Genomic DNA, 20,081 nt, shown 5'->3' with positions numbered 1-20,081 from the left:
TGCAATTCAGACAAATAGAAACGACTGGTTGCAATTGTTTACACACCGGCTACTTTCAATATTTGGATCAGGTTACACCAGAGACATGCCTAACACCTTCAGTCTTATGATCTGTTAAGTTCTTAATTTGTCAAAACTAATTTATAAGTAAATCCATAAGTTGTATGTTCGTTATACACGCCTCGACTGATCACTGCCAACATTACACAAGTCGTACAGGTAAAGTCAACGATGTAATAAAATCATAATATGTTATATACGGGTAGAATATTTTATGTGTTGACTCTTAACGGATAGACTGGAAGCTTGGAAGTTAATCTGTGATAACAGCTAATCAGGCATTGAGTAGATATTGCTGTGAATATGTGTACACCCCAGAGCTGTATTCTAGGCTCGACTCTATGAGTGAGAAGTACACGGTTTTCAATGAAACAATAGATTTGAAACGCCTGCAGTGTGTATTCAGGTATCCTAATTGTTTCAATGCCGTATTGACGGTATTTAACACACATTCATTGAAAGATAAAGCATTTTGATAACTAGAAATATCATTATCATTAATTTCGATAACACGCTTCAATTCCTCATCCTTTGTATGATACTTGAATGCATTAACTTTCTATTTTCTCGTGAAGGATTTGAAATATATATGGTTAAATGCCACTTGTTTTAACCAGTCACTAATGTTATTTGTATCTGACTGTAGCAATACACATTCACTTATGTTTTCAATTATTATCTTAACATTAAGGTCATTAACATGGAACAGATAACTGCTCGAATGATCTTGTGAGCATTAACAAATAAAAGGAAACACGTAGGTCCCAGTAATGAACCTTGTGGAACTCCTGGCATAGGCTGGTAAGGACTCATATTTGATTGAACACATCCTGCGGTAAAGGTAGCATTCTTTTAAGATTCCATGAATGCCGTATGCTGACATTAAGCTGCACAGAGAATAAAGCTTTACTTGCAACTGTCCAATGCAGTAGTGAAGGACTGCCAACTGAGGAAGTACCATGGATCGTTCCATCATCTCATCGATGTGACACACTCACTAGATGTCTGTTTGTGATAAAAAAATTAGAATCCCAACCAGGTTTGAAATATCAGTTTTTAGATTAATTTGTAGCATACAAGATGTAACATTCAAGGCGATGAAGTTTGAGAAAGAATAGCGTAAGCGTCTGCAAACTCTACTTTTCCCACGTAGTTCTTTTTTGTAAAATATTCTGTTCCATATTTCTTTGTCTATTTTCAAACTGTTGTTTGCCAAACTATAAATAACCGTGAGGTATTAACCTCGTGACTTAATAATTACAGTAGAACTCGCTTATATCGACATCCGAGGGAACTGTGTCTTTATAAACGAGTGTCGTAGGCAGCAGACCAGTGAGGTGGAAAATAAAAAATACACCAACATAAACTTTATTAGGCTTCATCCACGCCGCTTCATACGGGTAGGCGTAGGCGCTTAATTTTCCAACCATTCTGTCAAATGCAATAAAAATTTTATCATTGCTCTTCTAAATCGATTGGACTGTGGAATTGACAAGGCAAAACGCATGGCAGATGTCAGCTTCGTTAATTCTCTTCTCAATTTTGTGAACCACTTCCTTCCAACGTTTTGTGGAAATTTTCTGTCGAAAGTGACCGCACGCATGTACCGTTAACGGAAGAATTCGGTCAGGTTACGTTGGGGTGGGGAATCTGCCTGCATCCCCAAGATCTGTGACAAAAGGCGACAGGAAAGAATTTGCTGGTTGCCAGATTTCAACAATATATTTCTTAAAATAGTTTGGTTCTCAGGAAAATCTTATTCCAAACCGAGGTTGAAAATGATGTTATATGTAAGGCAGACACATATACATTTGGGGTATTAAGCAAGACTGAAAAACACATTTCGAATAGGGAATACCTTTGTATCACAGAAAACATGACGAGTGTTATTGTCTTCTTGGAGGGTGCCACAGTGGATTCCTCTCGAGGACGAAGTCTGGTTTCAGAATAGGTTAATAGTGTGCGAGTGAAATACACGTGTTATGTCTGCGTTTGTTGCAAACAGATCAATCAATCAATCAATCAATCAAGCAATCAATCAATCAATCAATCAATCAATCAATCAATCTACCACTCAATCAATCAATCAAGCAATCAATCAAGCAATCAAGCAATCCATCAATCAATCAATCAATCAATCACTACTGATCTGCATTTAGGGCAGCCGCCATGGTGGCAGTTTCCCTATCTCTTGTTTTCCTATCCTTTTCTTAAATGCTTGCAAAGAAATTGGAAATTTATTGAACATCTCCCTTGGTAAGTTATTGCAATCGCTAACTCCCCTTCCTATGAACGAATATTTGCCCCAATTTGTCCTCTTGAATTCCAACCTGATCTTGATATTGTAATCGTTCCTACTTTTAAAGACACCACTCAGACTTATTCGTCTACTGATGTAACGAAGGTGTACGAATACTTTTGAAACACCACAAATGTGGGGCGTTGCTTACGATGTTGTTTTCTCTAATAAATTGTGTGCGTTATTTTGAGCACGTGAGCAAAGAGGCTCGAAGGGGTATATTTCATGAGTGTTCTGACAGAGAATCAGGTGTGACTTATCACACTGCAAGGAAGTTGTTTTAATCGTTTGAGGTGGATTTTTCCCAATTCTCCACATTTCATGCCAGTTGGAAATTTATGTGACGTGCTTGAAACCTACGTGTGACTAGTGGAATTCTCTTCTTACAGCAGGTGTGGCATCGGATTTCTAAATCAGTAGTAATAGCTACAGTACCTTCGCTATTTTCTTGTTACATATTGTGGAGAACCAAGCTACTCCGTGCTTCGCGGCGAACTTGTTTCTAAGGTTTGTATTCTTCCTTTTATCATAGAGGCTGCTTTTCTCATCCGCCTTTGTTATGTCAGAGCAACCGGGAAACAGAAGATACCCTGCAAGAGACTTTATGAAAGCGTGTGTGTGAGGGGGCAGAGAAATGGATGTAAAGAGCTCACCGGGATTGGTTGAGACCAGAAAGGCAATTAGAGGCGCACCTTCTGTCGACATCTGACCTTTTCATTGAAGCTCGATGAATTTGAAAAGAATTTTGAATGATCCTTTGTATAGATCGATATAAACGTTTCCGGTGCTTAGGGCCCGGCTTCAGCAACGTGGGTTAATATTCTGTTTCATCAGAGAGAGTTAGTTTTAAGGTCGCTCCTCTTTTCACCTCAGTTATAACGGAAGGCCGCTGCAAATCAAGCACTGGACGCAGCATGTACGTTCAGTTCTCAGCCCGAAGGCTGGCTGTATCCTCAACAGCTACACCATTATCTGTCATAGATGGCCCAGGCATCACTGAAGAGACGTGCTAAGGAAATGAACAGTGAAGTAGTTTGCCGTTGCTTTCCTCCTCCGGGAAGACGACATGAGAAATCGCGGAGTCTTCAGAACGCCGGGCTGAGTGGCTCAGACGGTTGAGGCGCTGGCCTTCTGACCCCAACTTGGCAGGTTCGATCCTGGCTCAGTCCGGTGGTATTTGAAGGTGCCCAAATACGTCAGCCTCGTGCCGGTGGATTTACTGGCACGTAAAAGAACTACTGCGGGACTAAATTTCGGCACCCCGGAAGTACTTAGTGGGACGTAAAGCAAATAACATCATTATTAGTTTTCAGAACTCAGTAAATAAGCCCACGTTTATGGTGAAACTAGTAGCAGGACTGAAGGGGTCACGCAGTGCTTTCGTGAAGAGATTTTTAGGAGAATAGGAAGGTGAAAGTCAACAAGCCAATGATGTAGTTAAAATGCGTCCTATGACTGTGCATAACGAAACAAGAATTATAAAAATAATTTTTAAGTTATCGCGAAGCCAGCTCTTACAATGGCAGCGAACTTTTGACTGGGGAAGGAAGTCTATGGTTCTCGTCACAGTGTCGGTGAGGGTTACTGGTCAAGTGAAATGTCAGTAGAACCTGGGTAAGATTCAAAACATTCTTTTGAATTCTCTCTGTGCATTAGCCAACTTCAAAGATACATCCCAATTACGATGATCACATTTCATCGCTTTGACATTTCATTTCCTTTGCTTTGACGCGAGCTTCGCTTTACGAGCAGTAAATCCTGAGCGGCTCTACGTTTACTGCAGGTAACGTCATTGGAAAGATACAAGGGACGTTCACATTCTATTAGTGCAACAGTAATGGCACAAGTAATGGTGCTGAATTACAGTCACCTGAGAGTTTATTTTACTTAAATACCGTTGACCCGAAAGTGTGTTAACATTTGACGAGGCAATACTTGACGGAAAAATAATCGACACGCCATAGGGTTTTAATGAGACTAAAATACAGTACACAAAATGACCAACAGATGGCGCTGGACAGCAACACATCAGGTACAAATGGCCACACGCGCTTGACACGAGATGGTTTTTTTAATTGACACCAACTGGCCAACAGATGGCGCTGGACAGCAACACGTCAGTGATACCGCATGCACTGCCGACTGGATGCGTCACTCTAGCTAGCTTAAGGAGCGCAGCGAGGGATCCAGTTGGCCGTGTCGGGTACGATATAAAAGGAGCTGTGAGAGAGGCCGTCAGATGTGCCTGCAATCGCGAGATATCGTACTTGCTCTCCCCAGTCCGTATGGTTATTGGTTGTGGAGTTGTCTGAAGTCGCAAGTCTACCGCGATCGTCCGAGCTCATTAGGGATGCTAAAAGACAATATCCGACGGCAATTTCTCACCATACCTACGGATATGCTGTACAGTGCTGTTCACAACATTGTTCCTCGAGTACAGGTATTGCTGATGAATGACGGTCGATATGTGGAGCACGCGATATATAAACAATATTCTCCTTGCTAAACCTTGCTTGTTAATCGTATGAAGCGCCAACTGTTGGTCAACCTCCAATATTGCCTCGCCATGTATTACAAATATAATTACTTCACAGAACGACGGGAATAGAACCAGGTTCGGGTGGTTAGTGCGTGTGCACTTGGAGAGTTTCCACCATAGGAGCCTTTTCGTCTCATCAGTTGGATTTGCCTCATGAGAGTGTGTTGGCAACCACGGGGACTCTAGCTGAGTTCAGCATTGCTTCGCGTTGCTTATCTATCCAATTTCGCCTGCCTTAGTACATTTATTTTTAAGAATAAAATGATATCACTTCACTTAGGACTTTTTGTTTAAGTTAGCGACTTCTAGCACTCAGATAATTTGCTATTTACTTAACAAAATAAGTAGTTCTTAAAATTCTCATCGCTAAACCAAAGTATATCATTTCATTTGCTAAAAAGGTGCTGTAGACGACCACTTGAAAGAATATCAGCGCTCAGTGACGATGAGATAGGACAGGGGAAGGAAGTGGCGACTCGTGCTGAATTATGTTGGTGGTTGTGCCCTCAGACGCCCAGTCCATTGTAGTAAGTATAATAAAGAAATCTAAATTCGTATTGCATTCAGGAATGCATTTGTCCTCCAAGCACCTACCCCCCCTTTCTCGCTCTCTCTCTCTCTCTCTCTCTCTCTCTTTCTCTCTCTCTCTCTCTCTCTCTCTCCATGTCGTGTCAGATTTGAAGTTCCCGAAAATGTACAGAAAGAATTATGATATTTAATTATTATTGTGCCATTATTCATTTATTCATTTATTTGATAATTTGACCGTTGCTATTTTCATTTGTTTTGAGATTAAACTACCAAGATTTAACCTTCATCTGTACCATTTCTATGTTCATGCAGGTGTTCACGTATGCTCGTCTCATCTTGTCAGCTGTATTCCCATGAGTGACTGACTAGCTGTTGAAAAGATCGGTTTAATCCTCTTCCCCACAGTACGATCAGATAGCAACGTGCCAAGCCACACAAGTCTTCAAGACAGGTTTCCTTCCGCATCTTGCGAGACAATGTCGTGTCTAGGACGGCGATAGTCCAACAGAGGAGAGCGTGTGATTTACACCCGCGCTTGGGGAGGAAGTGACAAAGATTCCAAGAACTGGGACACGGCACACAACTTCCGTACTGCAAGGCGTGCAGATCATACAGAACTTTATGGGAGACTCTTAACTACAACTTCCCGCGATGGCGGCTAAGTGTGCTCCCATACTTTCGTGCTAATGTTGACGGATCCGTCACCAGAAACTGAATGGCTCGATTAAAACACAGAATGTGAGGGAAGGGATCGCTCATTGCTGTATATTATATCTTTCATTCTGGTTGTTCGTCAGCTCTGCAGATCGTATTGTAAAGCCGCGCCTGAACCGTGATCTTAATTAGGTTGCCTGGTGCGAAAATGGGAAACCATGTAATAATACCAGTCCACAGCCAGGTTGGAACCTACCACCTCCCCAACGCAGGGTGACAGCTACGTCACTACAGTCGTGTTTATTAATGGTTTGGTAAGTTTCCCTTGAGATTCATATACAACTTGTAGTTCTTACGTAATGGAATTGTTAGCGGACTTTAGGCAAAGCCTGTACGTTCCTAGTTAGCAGAGATGTAAATCACATTCGAAAGCTACGTCTCCGTGAGCAGCCAGCACTGGCGGGGAGCCTGGGAAACAGTTGGGCTGCTACTCCTATCTCACTCGGTATTGACATATGAAGGTGCACTGCCAAGGGCGCGAAGGACTCGTACACTATCAAGTGGAATGTATAACTAACTAGGCGTAGTACCAGTGATTCGCTACGAATCAGAATAGGATAAACTTCAAATTTGTAATTCAGCTGTGAGCTTGCCTCTGGGAGATAGTGTGTTCGAACCCCACTGTCGGCAGTCCTGAAGATGGTTTTCCTTGGTTTCCCATTTACACACCAGCCAAATGCTGGGGATGTACCTTGATTAAAGCCACGGCCGCTTCATTTCTACTCCTAGGCCTTTCCTATCTCATCGTCGCTATAAGACCTATCTGCATCAGTGCGACGTAAGTAAACTCGTAAAAAAAAATATGTAATTTTGAAGGGACAATTGAACTTAGGTGTGCACCACATGCCCACACACACACAGTGTTCCTATCACAGGAAGTAGCGCCACCACAATTTAGCGTATGCCGCCGGATGGAACCATAGCCAATCCCGAGCGTTGCTTTTCAGGATAGGGGGGGGGGGGGGGTACGTGTTATGTAGGAAGATTCTGAAACATTCGGTAATGCCCAAACAATATTGAGGATGTTACGGCTTCTACGGCCCGTACTTATAGACATTATATAGGCTTTTAGGGCTTATGCCGTGTGAAGAAAATAAGGTGAAATTCTTAACGTTTCGTAGAGAACATTGCTCCGAGTCTTCAGGTGAAAATCTGGACTCTTGACGAGGAACACTTCTCCAAAAATGACGTTTGAATTTAGACGTTAATAATATAAGTGGCCCGTCAACAGATGGCTCACCGTACGCGGTACAGCGCTAGCATTCGAAGCGGACACCGTCAGAATCAGTCTGGGAGGGGGTCACACAACATTATGAAAGTATAACTCTGACACAAGCCTGGAATGAAACATCTGGTAATGAGGAATGAACGAATTTGGAAAACACCGAAACGAAATAACAGCAGTAAAGGGACAGCGTAAATCCTTAATGGCTGGCAACCATGTATTGCTGACATTTCTACGTATTTTAACAGCTTCCCGTATAATCCGGGACCTGTAGTGTGTAGGGTGGGGTAAGAGTTCGTGCATCTTGGAACTCGACATCATGCGTGCTCAGCTATTGCTGATTTGTGTAGGTGGATGAGACGAATATTTTGTTTATGTTCCTTGATACGAGTAACAATGGACCGGCGTGTTTGCCCCAGGATGTCAAAGTGGGGGAAATTTGTGCTTGATTTTACCTAGACTGTGAGCAATTTTATTGACGGTGCCAAACAAGGTTTTTATATTGTGTTGGCAGGCAGGTAGGCAGTTCCCTTCACTTCTTGTTTCTGTGAGCTTTGCTTGGTCGTCCCTCTGCGATGCAGGGCTCTTTGAATCTGTACATCGCTGTAACCACCACATTTGAACGTGACATTGACTGTGTCCATCTCTCATGGATGTTTGGTGGCTCACAAATTCGTATTGCCTTCTTCGTGAGTGTCTCTGCGAAACGTAAATAATGTCTCAAAATCCTATATCATGTTTATGATACTTTAATTCAAGAAGGAAGATCCTGCAACACATTACCTGGCTCCCCTACGGGTGTAAACACTCCAATAATATCTAACAGTATAGTTTGAGAAAGAAATATAATATATACAAGAACTCTGAATGTACTGACAGAAAAGCAGTTTATTTTTTTACTAGAAGACGCGTGCTGCTCGGCAGCAAGTCAGATACCGTATCTTGATACGGAACTTCACCCGAGTACTTTTTGAATGTCTATTTTTAGGAATTGTATTACCTCTTAATTGTGTGGCAATTGAATTTTTGGCGATGGTTGATCTTTTATGGAGCTTTAGTGTTTTTGTTGTGTGCTTAATTTAAAATCTTAGATTATTTCGTTTTCCGTGGGTCTCTTTCTTTTAGCCCATATTGTTTGGCAATAATAAACAATAAAGTCATAGTTGTATGTATTTACGAGTCGCGCTATATGTACACGATTCTAACTGTCATTGACACTGTCAACAATCATCCTAGCGAAACTCTGGATTCAACTCTAATCTCGATCATTTTGGACATTACCTTCTTCACAATTCATAACCGGGATGGGTTCGACAATAGTGTTGCTCGTTTTCGATGATTTTTCACATGTCACTCTCTCCCAACTCCGAGCCTTAGGAATGTCTTGTGTGTATGTTCAGTCTTCAGACCTAAGGCTGATTGGATCCTCAACAGCTCCGCCATCAGCTGTCATAGATGGCCTAGGCATCACTGAAGAGGCATACTAGAGGAATGAGGTACTTTCCAGTTGGTTTCCTCACCGCTCCAGAAGTTGCAATTACATATTTGACTGCCAAGCCCACTGAAATGCACTCACCAGCCGACCCTGTGAGCAATATTTTCACACCTTTCATAGTAGGGACTGGCTGCAGAACGAATAGTATTACTAGCATCGCTCATACCTCCGTCACTTTCATATTGTCAAAGCCAAGGATAAGACTGGGACAGATCAATGAAGGTTACAAAATTGGTCTAGCCTATACCAGAAGGCATAGTGCACTGCAACACTAGGTCCTGCCAGCAAAGGCATAAGGCATACCTTACCCGTGTAATATATTCCTCCAGGTAGTAATTCATATGTGTACCAAGTTTGGTTGAGAGCTGTGCGGGAATTCACACACACACACACACACACACACACATACATACATACATACATACATACATACATACATACATACATACATACATACATACATACATACATACATATCGGTCATTTTGAGCATTTGCTTGTTCACCCATCCTCACCCTCTCCCCTATGGGGATGGTGCCTGAGCTTGGACCTAGATGTCGTCCAGAGTCTCACTTTTCACTACAGCGATCCCGAAAAGTATGGATTCAACACTAATAAAGGTAATGTTAATGTTGAAAACATGTCTTAGCCTACAGAGTAGAGATATCAATACTACGAAAAACATAGAATTAAGCAATTTCCTCAATCGCGCCGAAAGTTGGACGGCTAAAAGTTTCAAACTGTGAGTTTTGAATGCTCTATCAAACTAAAAAAACAAACAAGAAACCAAATTTCGAATACTTACTTACACAAATATTTATGTAATGTGTTCCTTGGCGTTTCTTGAGTTTTTGTAAAACGTTCACACCAACTGCAGTTATAAGAGCTTAAGTGACACTCTGTATTGACTATCATTAGCGCTCGTAGTGGTAGAAAAAGGAAAACTGCTAATCTAATCGACCGGATAAGGATGATTAAGGGAATGCATTTTTAGGAATAAATTAGTACAGTAGAGTCCCGAAAACTGGGCCTAATGTGGACCAAAGGGTGGCCCAATTTATGAAAATGCAGGGTTATCGGGAATGGAGTTAAAAAAGAATAAGTACGAGTGTACTTTTAGTTATTGTTTGTTTAAGAATACAAAATCAACTGCCTAAATACACTTAAACGAAGGAAACGAACGTACTTTATGAAGACATAAAGCTTTCTATAGTGAAAATTAACCATTCGACCTTTTCTTCAAAAACTGGCTAGTTTTTAAAAGAAAGGCATAATTTCCTGTTGTCTACCGCACTGCACTTTGCGGTTTGCTGCATCATTACGAAGAGGACGAAGGAACAGATACTGATGGGCGGTTTGGACAGGACTACGTGATATTTCAGGAACTTGTACGATGAAGTCCTCAACGTCAACGTCTTCATCATTTTCTGGCATTGTTTCATGAAATGTGATACGTTCTGGAGTGGGAGTGTGACGCGAGAGAAAGGAATACGGGTCTTTGAAAGGGTCTGCGCGCGGAGTTTTCTCGCCCTCTCAGGGTGTGGCCGAGTTATCCGGACTGCAGGGTTATCGAGTGCCGAGTTTTCTGCACTCAACTGTAATATATTCTCATAATTTTTTATATTTTATTTACCTAAAGTTCGTAACTCATACAATATTTCAACATTGAGTTGCTCCCCCCCTCTTACTCACACGCTATTTCTATCCATATACTGTAGTACTAAGTCATACGTGTACCACATTTCCCTGTAGGCGCTGTCATTTGAATCGTTTCGCTTCGTCGATATCGTTACGTAAAGTACTGCTCCTTAATTGTGTGTAACTCATAACGTATTGCGGGTTATGGTAAGCCTCCTCTGCTATTACTGGAGTGGTCATTTAGTGATTTGATTTTACGATTACTCTACGTTGGCCGAACTTAGAGACCTATCAATGTCTGGTGATCCACCGGCAGGTAATTGCGGAGAGAATAAAACAGAACTGAAGCAAATTGGCCCAGTAGAACGAATGGACTGGACAGAGATATTTTAGTAAACGTCTTTTTAACATATAGAGTGTGGCGGTGTTCGCCATTGTATTGTACGACCTTGAGAGGTGCAAGTTAGCCTGGCTCGGGCTCGTGTGACGCCACCGAGTTAGAGCGCCACCTGCTCGCCGGTGCAGCAATCAGTCAGGAGTGAACCAAGCACGCAAGGACAGGCCCCTCTGCCACCTCTCCGTTATTTCGTCGCGAGGAAGACCAGGAAAATGAGTCCATATCATTCGGATTTGAGAAGACTCTAGGGACTTCTTCTCTCGGGAAGTATCTGAGAGGTCAGCCTCCCTGTTTAAGACAGGCCAGACGAGCCTTACTGGATCGGTTGATTTTAGTCAGGCAGTGATTGCTGTTGTGGAATAGTGTGACTGGTTTAGTTGCAAGGGATAGGGTGAATACCTTGCGTGACTAAATTAGCGAGAGCACAGAGAGAGCGCAAACTGGTCCAATTGAAGACCTGATTACATGAACAAGGTAATGACCATTTTTACAAATGTCAAATGGCAAAAGAGTCGAAGCTTTGTGTGACTTTGTGGGGCTGGTGATTATTGATTTAAGTAGGACACACAGCTGGGCAACCATCCTATATTAACAATATTCTGAAGAAATAAATTGAAACTGTGCGACACTTCGAAAAATTAAGGTACCGGCCAGGGAAAGACAAGGGCCACGAAGGGCGTGAAAATATTCGTAATAGTTGAGCCCGTAAGAGCTGGAGTCTCACTTTTGAGGGGTGAAAGCAGTAACTGTGAAGTGCGCTGTGTTGCTATATCATACAGGCTGAGTGTTTAACCCGGCAAGGTTACTACGAACGGAAGCGGGCGCGTAGTGAGATTTTACTTCACCCATGAAATAAACGCAGAAAATCATCTTTTTAGTACAGTTTTAGAACTAACTAGTTAATTAAAGAATTCTGTATTTCTTTTTATAAGAATTCATTTAGCTTTACAGTATTTTAATTACAAATGTAGGGTGTTCTACCTTGTTTAATCGATCATGAACATCTCTTACACGTGTAACAGTTCTATGCATTACTGACAGTTAGAGATTGGTATAACGCACAATTTGTTTCGTAGTGTCATCAAACAAAAATAAATGCCATGCTTTCATTGCTAAATTTATATTTCGTGTTGTTTCCTCTGGCACCTGGTAGATATCTCACGAGTTTCCTATGCCTAGTTTTATATGTCGTGTTTCTGCAACATACGTCCCATGTGGTTTCTACATTTTTCCCTTCCTTTAGGGGTCTATTTCGTACCACTTGGCCAAAATTTACAACAGGTTCCGTTTCACTTCCAGAAAACTCTCTTTCGCAATTTTGTTCAAATCGTCGAACATTATCACTACAACTGTAAATTATATCATCTAAATCATCATCTCCCTGTTCATCTCTTTTCCACCTGATCTATCTACTGTAACACTTTCCGTGCAGTCTCGTCACCCATAGTTCAATGTATTCACATACACTCAATACTAACGTAACAAGGCGCAAGGCCACTGAATTTCAAAGATTACAACAATGCACCTTAACCACACGCTCGGTGCCGGGTTAATAAAACATGTAAGCTTTCCCGCAACGTGTCTGTGATTGGTGCAATTCCGTATCTGCGACGAATGTCGTCATTAGTGAGATGACCGCGGAGTGTCAGGGCGGATGTCCAGTCAAGCGTTCTGCTTTCCACAACAGCAAGTTGATATTCTGCTTTCTTTGTTACAGACCAACACACTAGACGGTTGAAAGTCCGATATACTTTAAATTTAACCGCTCAGGAACTTTCATTTCAGAGAGTACACCAGTCATTGGCAGTGAAGGTTGAGCCAAGACATTTGAAGGCCTTTGTTATCTGCAAGTCGATGCCCTCGATATGGATGGTATCCATAACATTTGGATCTGTAATTAGGTAGTCCGGCTTTTAAATATTAAGACTTAGTCCGAACACTTCTAGGCGCGTTTTCCATGCTTCCACTTGTTCCTGGAACTCAGTCTTGTTCAACAACAGGTCATGCGCTTACAGGAGGGTCCAAGGTGACGGTTTGCGCGGCATTTTGTGATGGTGATAAAAGGCAGGGGTGAAATTGCTGATCGCTGATGGGCACCCATTGAGTTATTAAATTAACCTGACAGGCTATCAGTCTAAATTACGAATTACTGATAATTAACATGTACAAATTACAGCCAGCGTATAACTTAAATCCACAAACCAGTCATAAGGAAGTTATGTTATAGAATAAAACACTACCCACAGTGGTATTTTTACTTTTTACGTGGATTGTTAATATTTCAAAAATGGAACTGAGAGAATTGTAAACTCGCCAGTGATTAACAAGAATAAACCAACAAAAACAAAAATAACACTTGCTCTTGAAGAAAGCACGTAAAGCAAAACTGCACAGTTCTAGCCTTCAGTCAAGCAACATCCCAGGGATATGAGCTACGAATTTTATGTAAATAAAATATAATAAGTATGAGAATATATTCTTAATTTATTCCTAAAATTACAATCCTTTTCTTAATCATCGTTGTTCGGTCGCTTAGAGTAGCAGTTTGCCTTTTCCTACCACTACGAGTGCTATTGTGAGTCAATGTATTGTTTCACTTAAGCACCACTACGAGCGCTAATGTGAGTCAATGTATTGTTTCACTTAAGCACCACTACGAGCGCTAATGTGAGTCAATGCATTGTTTCACTTAAGCACCACTACGAGCGCTAATGTGAGTCAATGTATTGTTTCACTTAAGCCCTTGTAACTATATTCGGTGTGGACATTATTGAAAAATTAAAAACCGCCTGAGGGTATCGAACCAAGGAACACATTACAGACAGAATTATGTAAATAAGTTAATTTTGCTAGGATTTGAATAAAAAAGAAAACAAGTAAAGAAGCAAGCTCTTACGCTGGATTTCCGAAACTGTATTTAGGCCGGAAGTGATTTTCGAATATTTTTTTTTAGTTTGATAGTCCTATCCAAGGCTTACAGATTGAAACTTTTTCTGGCCCTTCAGCCCTTCAAGTTTCGGGGCAATTGAGGAAATTTTTTAATTTTACATTCTCCGTAGTCTGCTAAGAAATGTTTTAAAAATTTTGTGCTGGTTAAGGATGGGAAAATAATAATCTCGCTCGATAGTGACGTCAGGACGAATACCAAAGGGCTACGATCGAGTCGGCGTTGTGGGAAGTCTCCGTTTCCAGGCTTGCCGCTATGGCACGATTGTATTTACTAGCAGCCTTTCGGAAGTTGCAAGGGCGACAGTCTAGATGATTGACTGATACGGCCTTGTAATAATACTCAATACGATTGTATTTACTATTCAACTTGTTGGCTGGTGGCAGTGCCATGCGCACGGAGGCGGAGCTCTCGAAAGCTGTTGTGACCGACATGGGGGGCTGCAATCGCGAAATTATTTCAAGCCCGGACCCAGTCAACAGAGCAAAGCGAACACTTAAAGAAAAAGCACTAACACAGTACCAGTACGATAGATATGACAGGAGCGACTGACAACAAGCCAAGCCAAGCCGAGCCACGTGTTAATAGCTACGTTGGCACCGTCGGGATCGTTGACATGGAAACGGATCATTTCTGAGCAGCGGTAGTCAAGTTTTCCTCCCTGCTAGACTCCATCTGATCAGACTCCAGCCCGCAAATGCTCTAATACCGTCGGAAAAGAACAAGAGTTGGCCCATGGAGGTGGGTTAGGAAACATGTTAAGCACAAGTAAGAGGAAGCAGTCCCAGGAATCAGCCGTGCTCGGCAACTCACTCTCGCAAGTTAAGAGCCCCTAGGGCTCCGTTCATTCGCCTCTCACTTCATGTCGTGGATGTAATCCTACGCCCCCACTCACACGGGCATTATGAGCACAGTGAACTTCGCCCATACCGCAAATAACTGCGAAGCTCTCCATGCTAAGTTGAATGGAGTATTTTTGAACCCTTACGCACACAAGATGAACTTTTATTAAAGAGATAGATATGTTCTAATTAAATCAAAAGCGAAAAAGCAGAGTTAAACACCCACGAACAAGAAACGTTCACTTTGAATAAAATGATATAATATAACCATGTGACCTTGCCGCGCTGGGGAGGCTTGCGTGTCCCAATGATGCAGATAGCCGAGCCGCAGGTGCAACCATATCGGATGGGTATCTGTTGAGAGACCAGACTAACGAATGGTTCATCGAAAGGAGGGTAGCAGCCTTTCGGAAGTTGCAAGGGCGACAGTCTAGATGATTGACTGATACGGCCTTGTAATAATACTCAACATGGCTTAGCTGTGTTGATTCTGCTACACGGCTGAAAGCAACGGGAAACTACAGCCGTAACTACTTCCCGGGGACATGCAGCTCTCTCTGTATGAATTATGTACTGATGATGGCTCCCTCCCGGGTAAAATATTCCGGAGGTAAACTATTCCCCCATTCGGATCTCCAGGTGGGGACTACACGAGAGGGGGCGATCATCAGGAAGATGGATACTGACATTCTGCGAGTCGGAGTGGAATGTTAGAAGTTTGAATCGTTGTGGTAGGTTAGAGAATCTGAAAAGGGAGATGGATAGGCTAAAGTTAGATGTAGTTGGTATAAGTGAAGTACGTTGGCAGGAAGAACAAGATTTTTGGTCAGGCAACTACCGAATTATCAACACAAAATCAAACAGGGGAAATGCAGGAGTTGGTTTAATAATGAATGAGAAAATAGGGCAGCGGGTAAGCTACTACGACCAGCATAGTGAAAGAATTATTGTCGTCAAGATAGACACCAAACCAATGCCCACCACAATAGTGCAGGTCTATATGCCTACTAGTTCAGCGGATGATGAAGAAATCGAAAGAATATATGAGGAGATAGAAGATTTAATACAATATGTAAAAGGTGACGAGAATCTGATTGTGATGGGAGACTGGAATGCAGTAGTAGGCCAAGGAAGAGAAGGTAGTACAGTAGGAGAATTTGGATTGGGACAAAGGAACGAAAGAGGAAGTCGGCTGGTTGAATTCTGCACTGATCATAATTTAGTCCTTGCCAATACTTGGTTCAAACACCACAACCGACGGCTGTATACGTAGACGAGACCTGGAGACACTGGAAGGTATCAAATAGACTTCATTATGATTAGGCAGAGATTCGGACACCAGGTGTTGGATTGCAAAACTTTCCCAGGAGCAGACGTGGACTCTGACCACAACTTGTTGGTCATGAAATGCCATCTGAAGTTGAAGAAATTGAAGAAAGGAAAGAATGCAAAAAGATGGGATCTAGACAAGTTGAAATAAAAGAGTGTGAGGGATTGTTTCAAGGAACACGTTGCACAAGGGCTAAATGAAAAGGCTGAAGGAAACACTATAGAAGAAGAGTGGAGAGTCATGAAAAATGAAGTCAGTAGGGCTGCTGAAGAAATGTTAGGAAGGAAGAAAAGATCAACTAAGAATCAGTGGATAACTCAGGAGATACTAGACCTCATTGATGAACGACGAAAATACAAGAATGCTAGAAATGAAGAGGGCAGAAAAGAATACAGGCGATTAAAGAATCAAGTGAATAGAAAATGCAAGGTAGCTAAGGAAGAATGGCTGAAGGAGAAGTGCAAGGATGTCGAAGGCTGTATGGTCCTGGGAAAGGTAGATGCTGCATACAGGAAAATCAAGGAAACCTTTGAAGAAAAGAAACCTAGGGGTGTGAACATTAAGAGCTCAGATGGAAAGCCACTTCTATGGAAAGAAGACAAAGCAGAAAGATGGCAGGAACATATCCAACAGTTGTATCAAGGTAAAGATGTAGATAATTTGGTTCTGGAACATGAAGAGGCTGTTGATGCTGATGAAATGGGAGACCCAATTTTGAGGTCAGAGTTTGACAGAGCTGTGAGTGACCTAAATAGGAACAAGGCACCTGGAATTGATGATATTCCCTCTGAATTACTGACTGCCTTAGGAGAAACCAGCATGGCAAGGTTATTTCATTTAGTGTACAAGATGTGTGAGACAGCAGAAGTCCCATCCGATTTTCGGCAGAATGTTGTGATACCTATTCCCAAGAAAGCCGGTGCTGACAGGTGTGAAAACTACCGCACCATTAGTTTAGTATCTCATGCCTGCAAAATTTTAACACGTATTATTTACAGAAGAATGGAAAAACAAATTGAAGCTGAGTTGGGAGAAGATCAGTTTGGCTTCAGAAGAAATGTAGGAACACGTGAAGCAATCCTGACTTTACGTCTGATCTTAGAGGATCGAATCAAGAAGGACAAGCCCACGTAAATGGCATTCGTAGATCTAGAAAAGGCATTCGATAATGTTGATTGGACCAAGCTATTTATGATTCTGAAGATGATAGGGATCAGATACCGAGAACGAAGAATCATCTACAATCTGTATAAAAATCAGTCTGCAGTGATAAGAATCGAGGGCATTGAAAAGGAAGCAGCAATCCAGAAAGGAGTGAGGCAAGGCTGCAATTTGTCCCCTCTCCTTTTCAATGTTTATATAGAACAGGCAGTAAAGGAAATCAAAGAGAAATTTGGAAAGGGAATCACAGTCCAAGGAGAGGAAATCAAAACCTTGAGATTTGCCGATGATATTGTTATTTTATCTGAGACTGCAGGAGATCTCGAGAAGTTGCTGAATGGTATGGATGAAGTCTTGGGTAAGGAGTACAAGATGAAAATAAATAAGTCCAAAACAAAAGTAATGGACTGCAGTCGAACGAAGGCAGGTGATGTAGGAAATATTAGATTAGGAATTGAAGTCTTAAAGGAAGTAGATGAATATTGTTACTTGGGTAGTAAAATAACTAACGATGGCAGAAGTAAGGAGGATATAAAATGCATACTAGCACAAGCAAGGAAGAGCTTTCTTAAGAAAAGAAATTTGCTCACTTCAAACATTGATATAGAAATTAGAAAGATGTTTTTGAAGACTTTTGTGTGGAGCGTGGCATTGTATGGATGTGAAACATGGACGATAACTAGCTCAGAAAGAAAGAGAATAGAAGCTTTTGAAATGTGGTGTTACAGAAGAATACTGAAGGTGGGATGGATAGATCGAATTACGAATGGAGAGATACTGAATCGAATCGGTGAGAGGAGATCGATTTGGCTAAATTTGACGAGAAGAAGAGATAGAATGATAGGACACATCTTGAGACACCCAGGACTTGTTCAGTTGCTTTTTGAAGGAAGTGTAGGTGGTAAGAACGGTAGGGGTAGACCAAGGTATGAATATGACAAGCAGATTAGAGCAGATGTAGGATGCAATAGTTACGTTGAAATGAAAAGGTTAGCGCAGGATAGGGTGGCATGGAGAGCTGCATCAAACCAGTCTATGGACTGATGACTCAAACAACAACAATATAAAACACATTCAGTACAAGGCACGACTTCATTAGAAGCGTAGATTTTAAACTTTCTAGATAGTTCCGTTCAACGGCGAGAGACTGCATTTTAAACGATATTAGGAATAACAGTACTTGTCCTCACAGTCCTAGGTGTGTTTAAAATGGGAAGGAGAATGTTTATAGCCATTTGGGAGCGAGTTCATATTTATTTACTTATCGTATGGCTTTTAGTGCCAGGAGTGTCCGAGGACATGTCTTTCTAGTTGACCCCCATGGGTGACCTGCCCATCTGAATGTGGGATGATGATGAGGTAACGAGAGGGTGAATTCCGGTGCCGGCACGTAGCCTACACCTGTGGATAACACCAGGGGGCCTGCTCTAGGCTTGAAGTCCCCATCCGGTCGACGAATCACCATCAAGAGCGTCATATCCGCTCACTTCATCTGAACCCCGCGGAGAGGTTTGGAATTGAACCCAGGCTTTTAGCACGGAATTATACCACCAACTCTGCTATCCTGCCAACCAACGAGACTCGAACCGGCTGACCACGGTGTCGGATCCTGCCTTGACGGTCTTTGCCAGCAGTTGGGCCATGAAATCCCAAACACCAAAATGAAGGCTGTGCGTCGCAATGCTTGCCAATTTCTTCTAATCCCGAAAAAGTTGTCGGCAAGAAAATGCTTACGGAGGGACGGGAGATATTTTTGTGTAAGATGATTAGTTCGCTCCGAATCTGGGTAAAATGTGACACGCTTATGTGGACAGTGAGATTGCCTCATGACTCGTGAGAATATTACAGAACGGCATTATATCGCAGGATACAAACATAGTCCCATCGCGCTAAAATAGTATAATTAAAATGTAGATATAATAATAACCTGCTTTACGCCGCGCCCACACAGAAAGGTCTTATTGCGACAGTTAGATAGACATACGAAGGAAGCTGTGACCTTAATTAAGTTACAGCTCCAGCATTTGCCTGGTGTGAAAACGGGAAACCCACAATTTACGTCGGTAGGTCCCTTCACTATTGTTATTTCGTCTCGGTATTTTCCAAATTCGTACGTTCCTCATCGCCAGATTTTTGTTTCCAGGCTTGTGTCAATGTCACATGTTATGTGACTCTCTTAGACTGATTCAGATGGTTCGGTCAGCTTCCGCTTCGAACGCTAGCGCTGTGCCGCGTTCGGGGAGCCATCTGGTGACGAATGAACGTACCATTTCCACTAACGTCTAAATTTAAAGAGTCATTGTTTAAGAAGCCTTTCTCGTGGACAGTCGAGATTGATGACGCAGGGCAAAGTTATCGGCGAAACGTAAAGAATTTCACCTTATTTTCTTGACACGGCATAAGCCCAGGTCTATAAGTACGGACGATTAAAACATCAGTGACAAGAACTGTCATCTTCACTGTGTGATGTGAAGTCGATGATTAATGGCCGCCCGATCACATACGTATCAGAAGACCAGAAGACTTACCTCCATTAACTCATGGTTTGTTTATCTTCTTCTTTTTCTCCCGCTTTTCCCACACCGGTGGGGTCGCGGGTGCGAACTGTACTGCACTGCACTGCACCGCACTGCACTGCACTGCACATGTGGATTTGGCCCTGTTTTACGGCTGGATGCCCTTCCTGACGCCAGCCCCATATGGAGGGATGTAATCACTATTGCGTGTTTCTGTGGTGGTCGTTAGTGTAGTGTGTTGTGTGAATGTGAAGACAAACACAAACACCCAGTCTCCGGGCCAGAAGAATTAATCAGAGGCGATTAAAATCCCCGACCCGGCCGGGAATCAAACCCGAGGCCCTCTGAACCGAAGGCGTCAACGCTGACCATTCAGCCAATGTAACT

This window comes from Anabrus simplex, chromosome 5, assembly GCF_040414725.1.
Source record: "Anabrus simplex isolate iqAnaSimp1 chromosome 5, ASM4041472v1, whole genome shotgun sequence".
In the NCBI taxonomy this organism is placed as follows: Eukaryota; Metazoa; Arthropoda; class Insecta; order Orthoptera; family Tettigoniidae; genus Anabrus; species Anabrus simplex.
The sequence above is the reverse complement of the archived record's forward strand: the minus strand, read 5'-3'. Positions refer to the sequence as shown.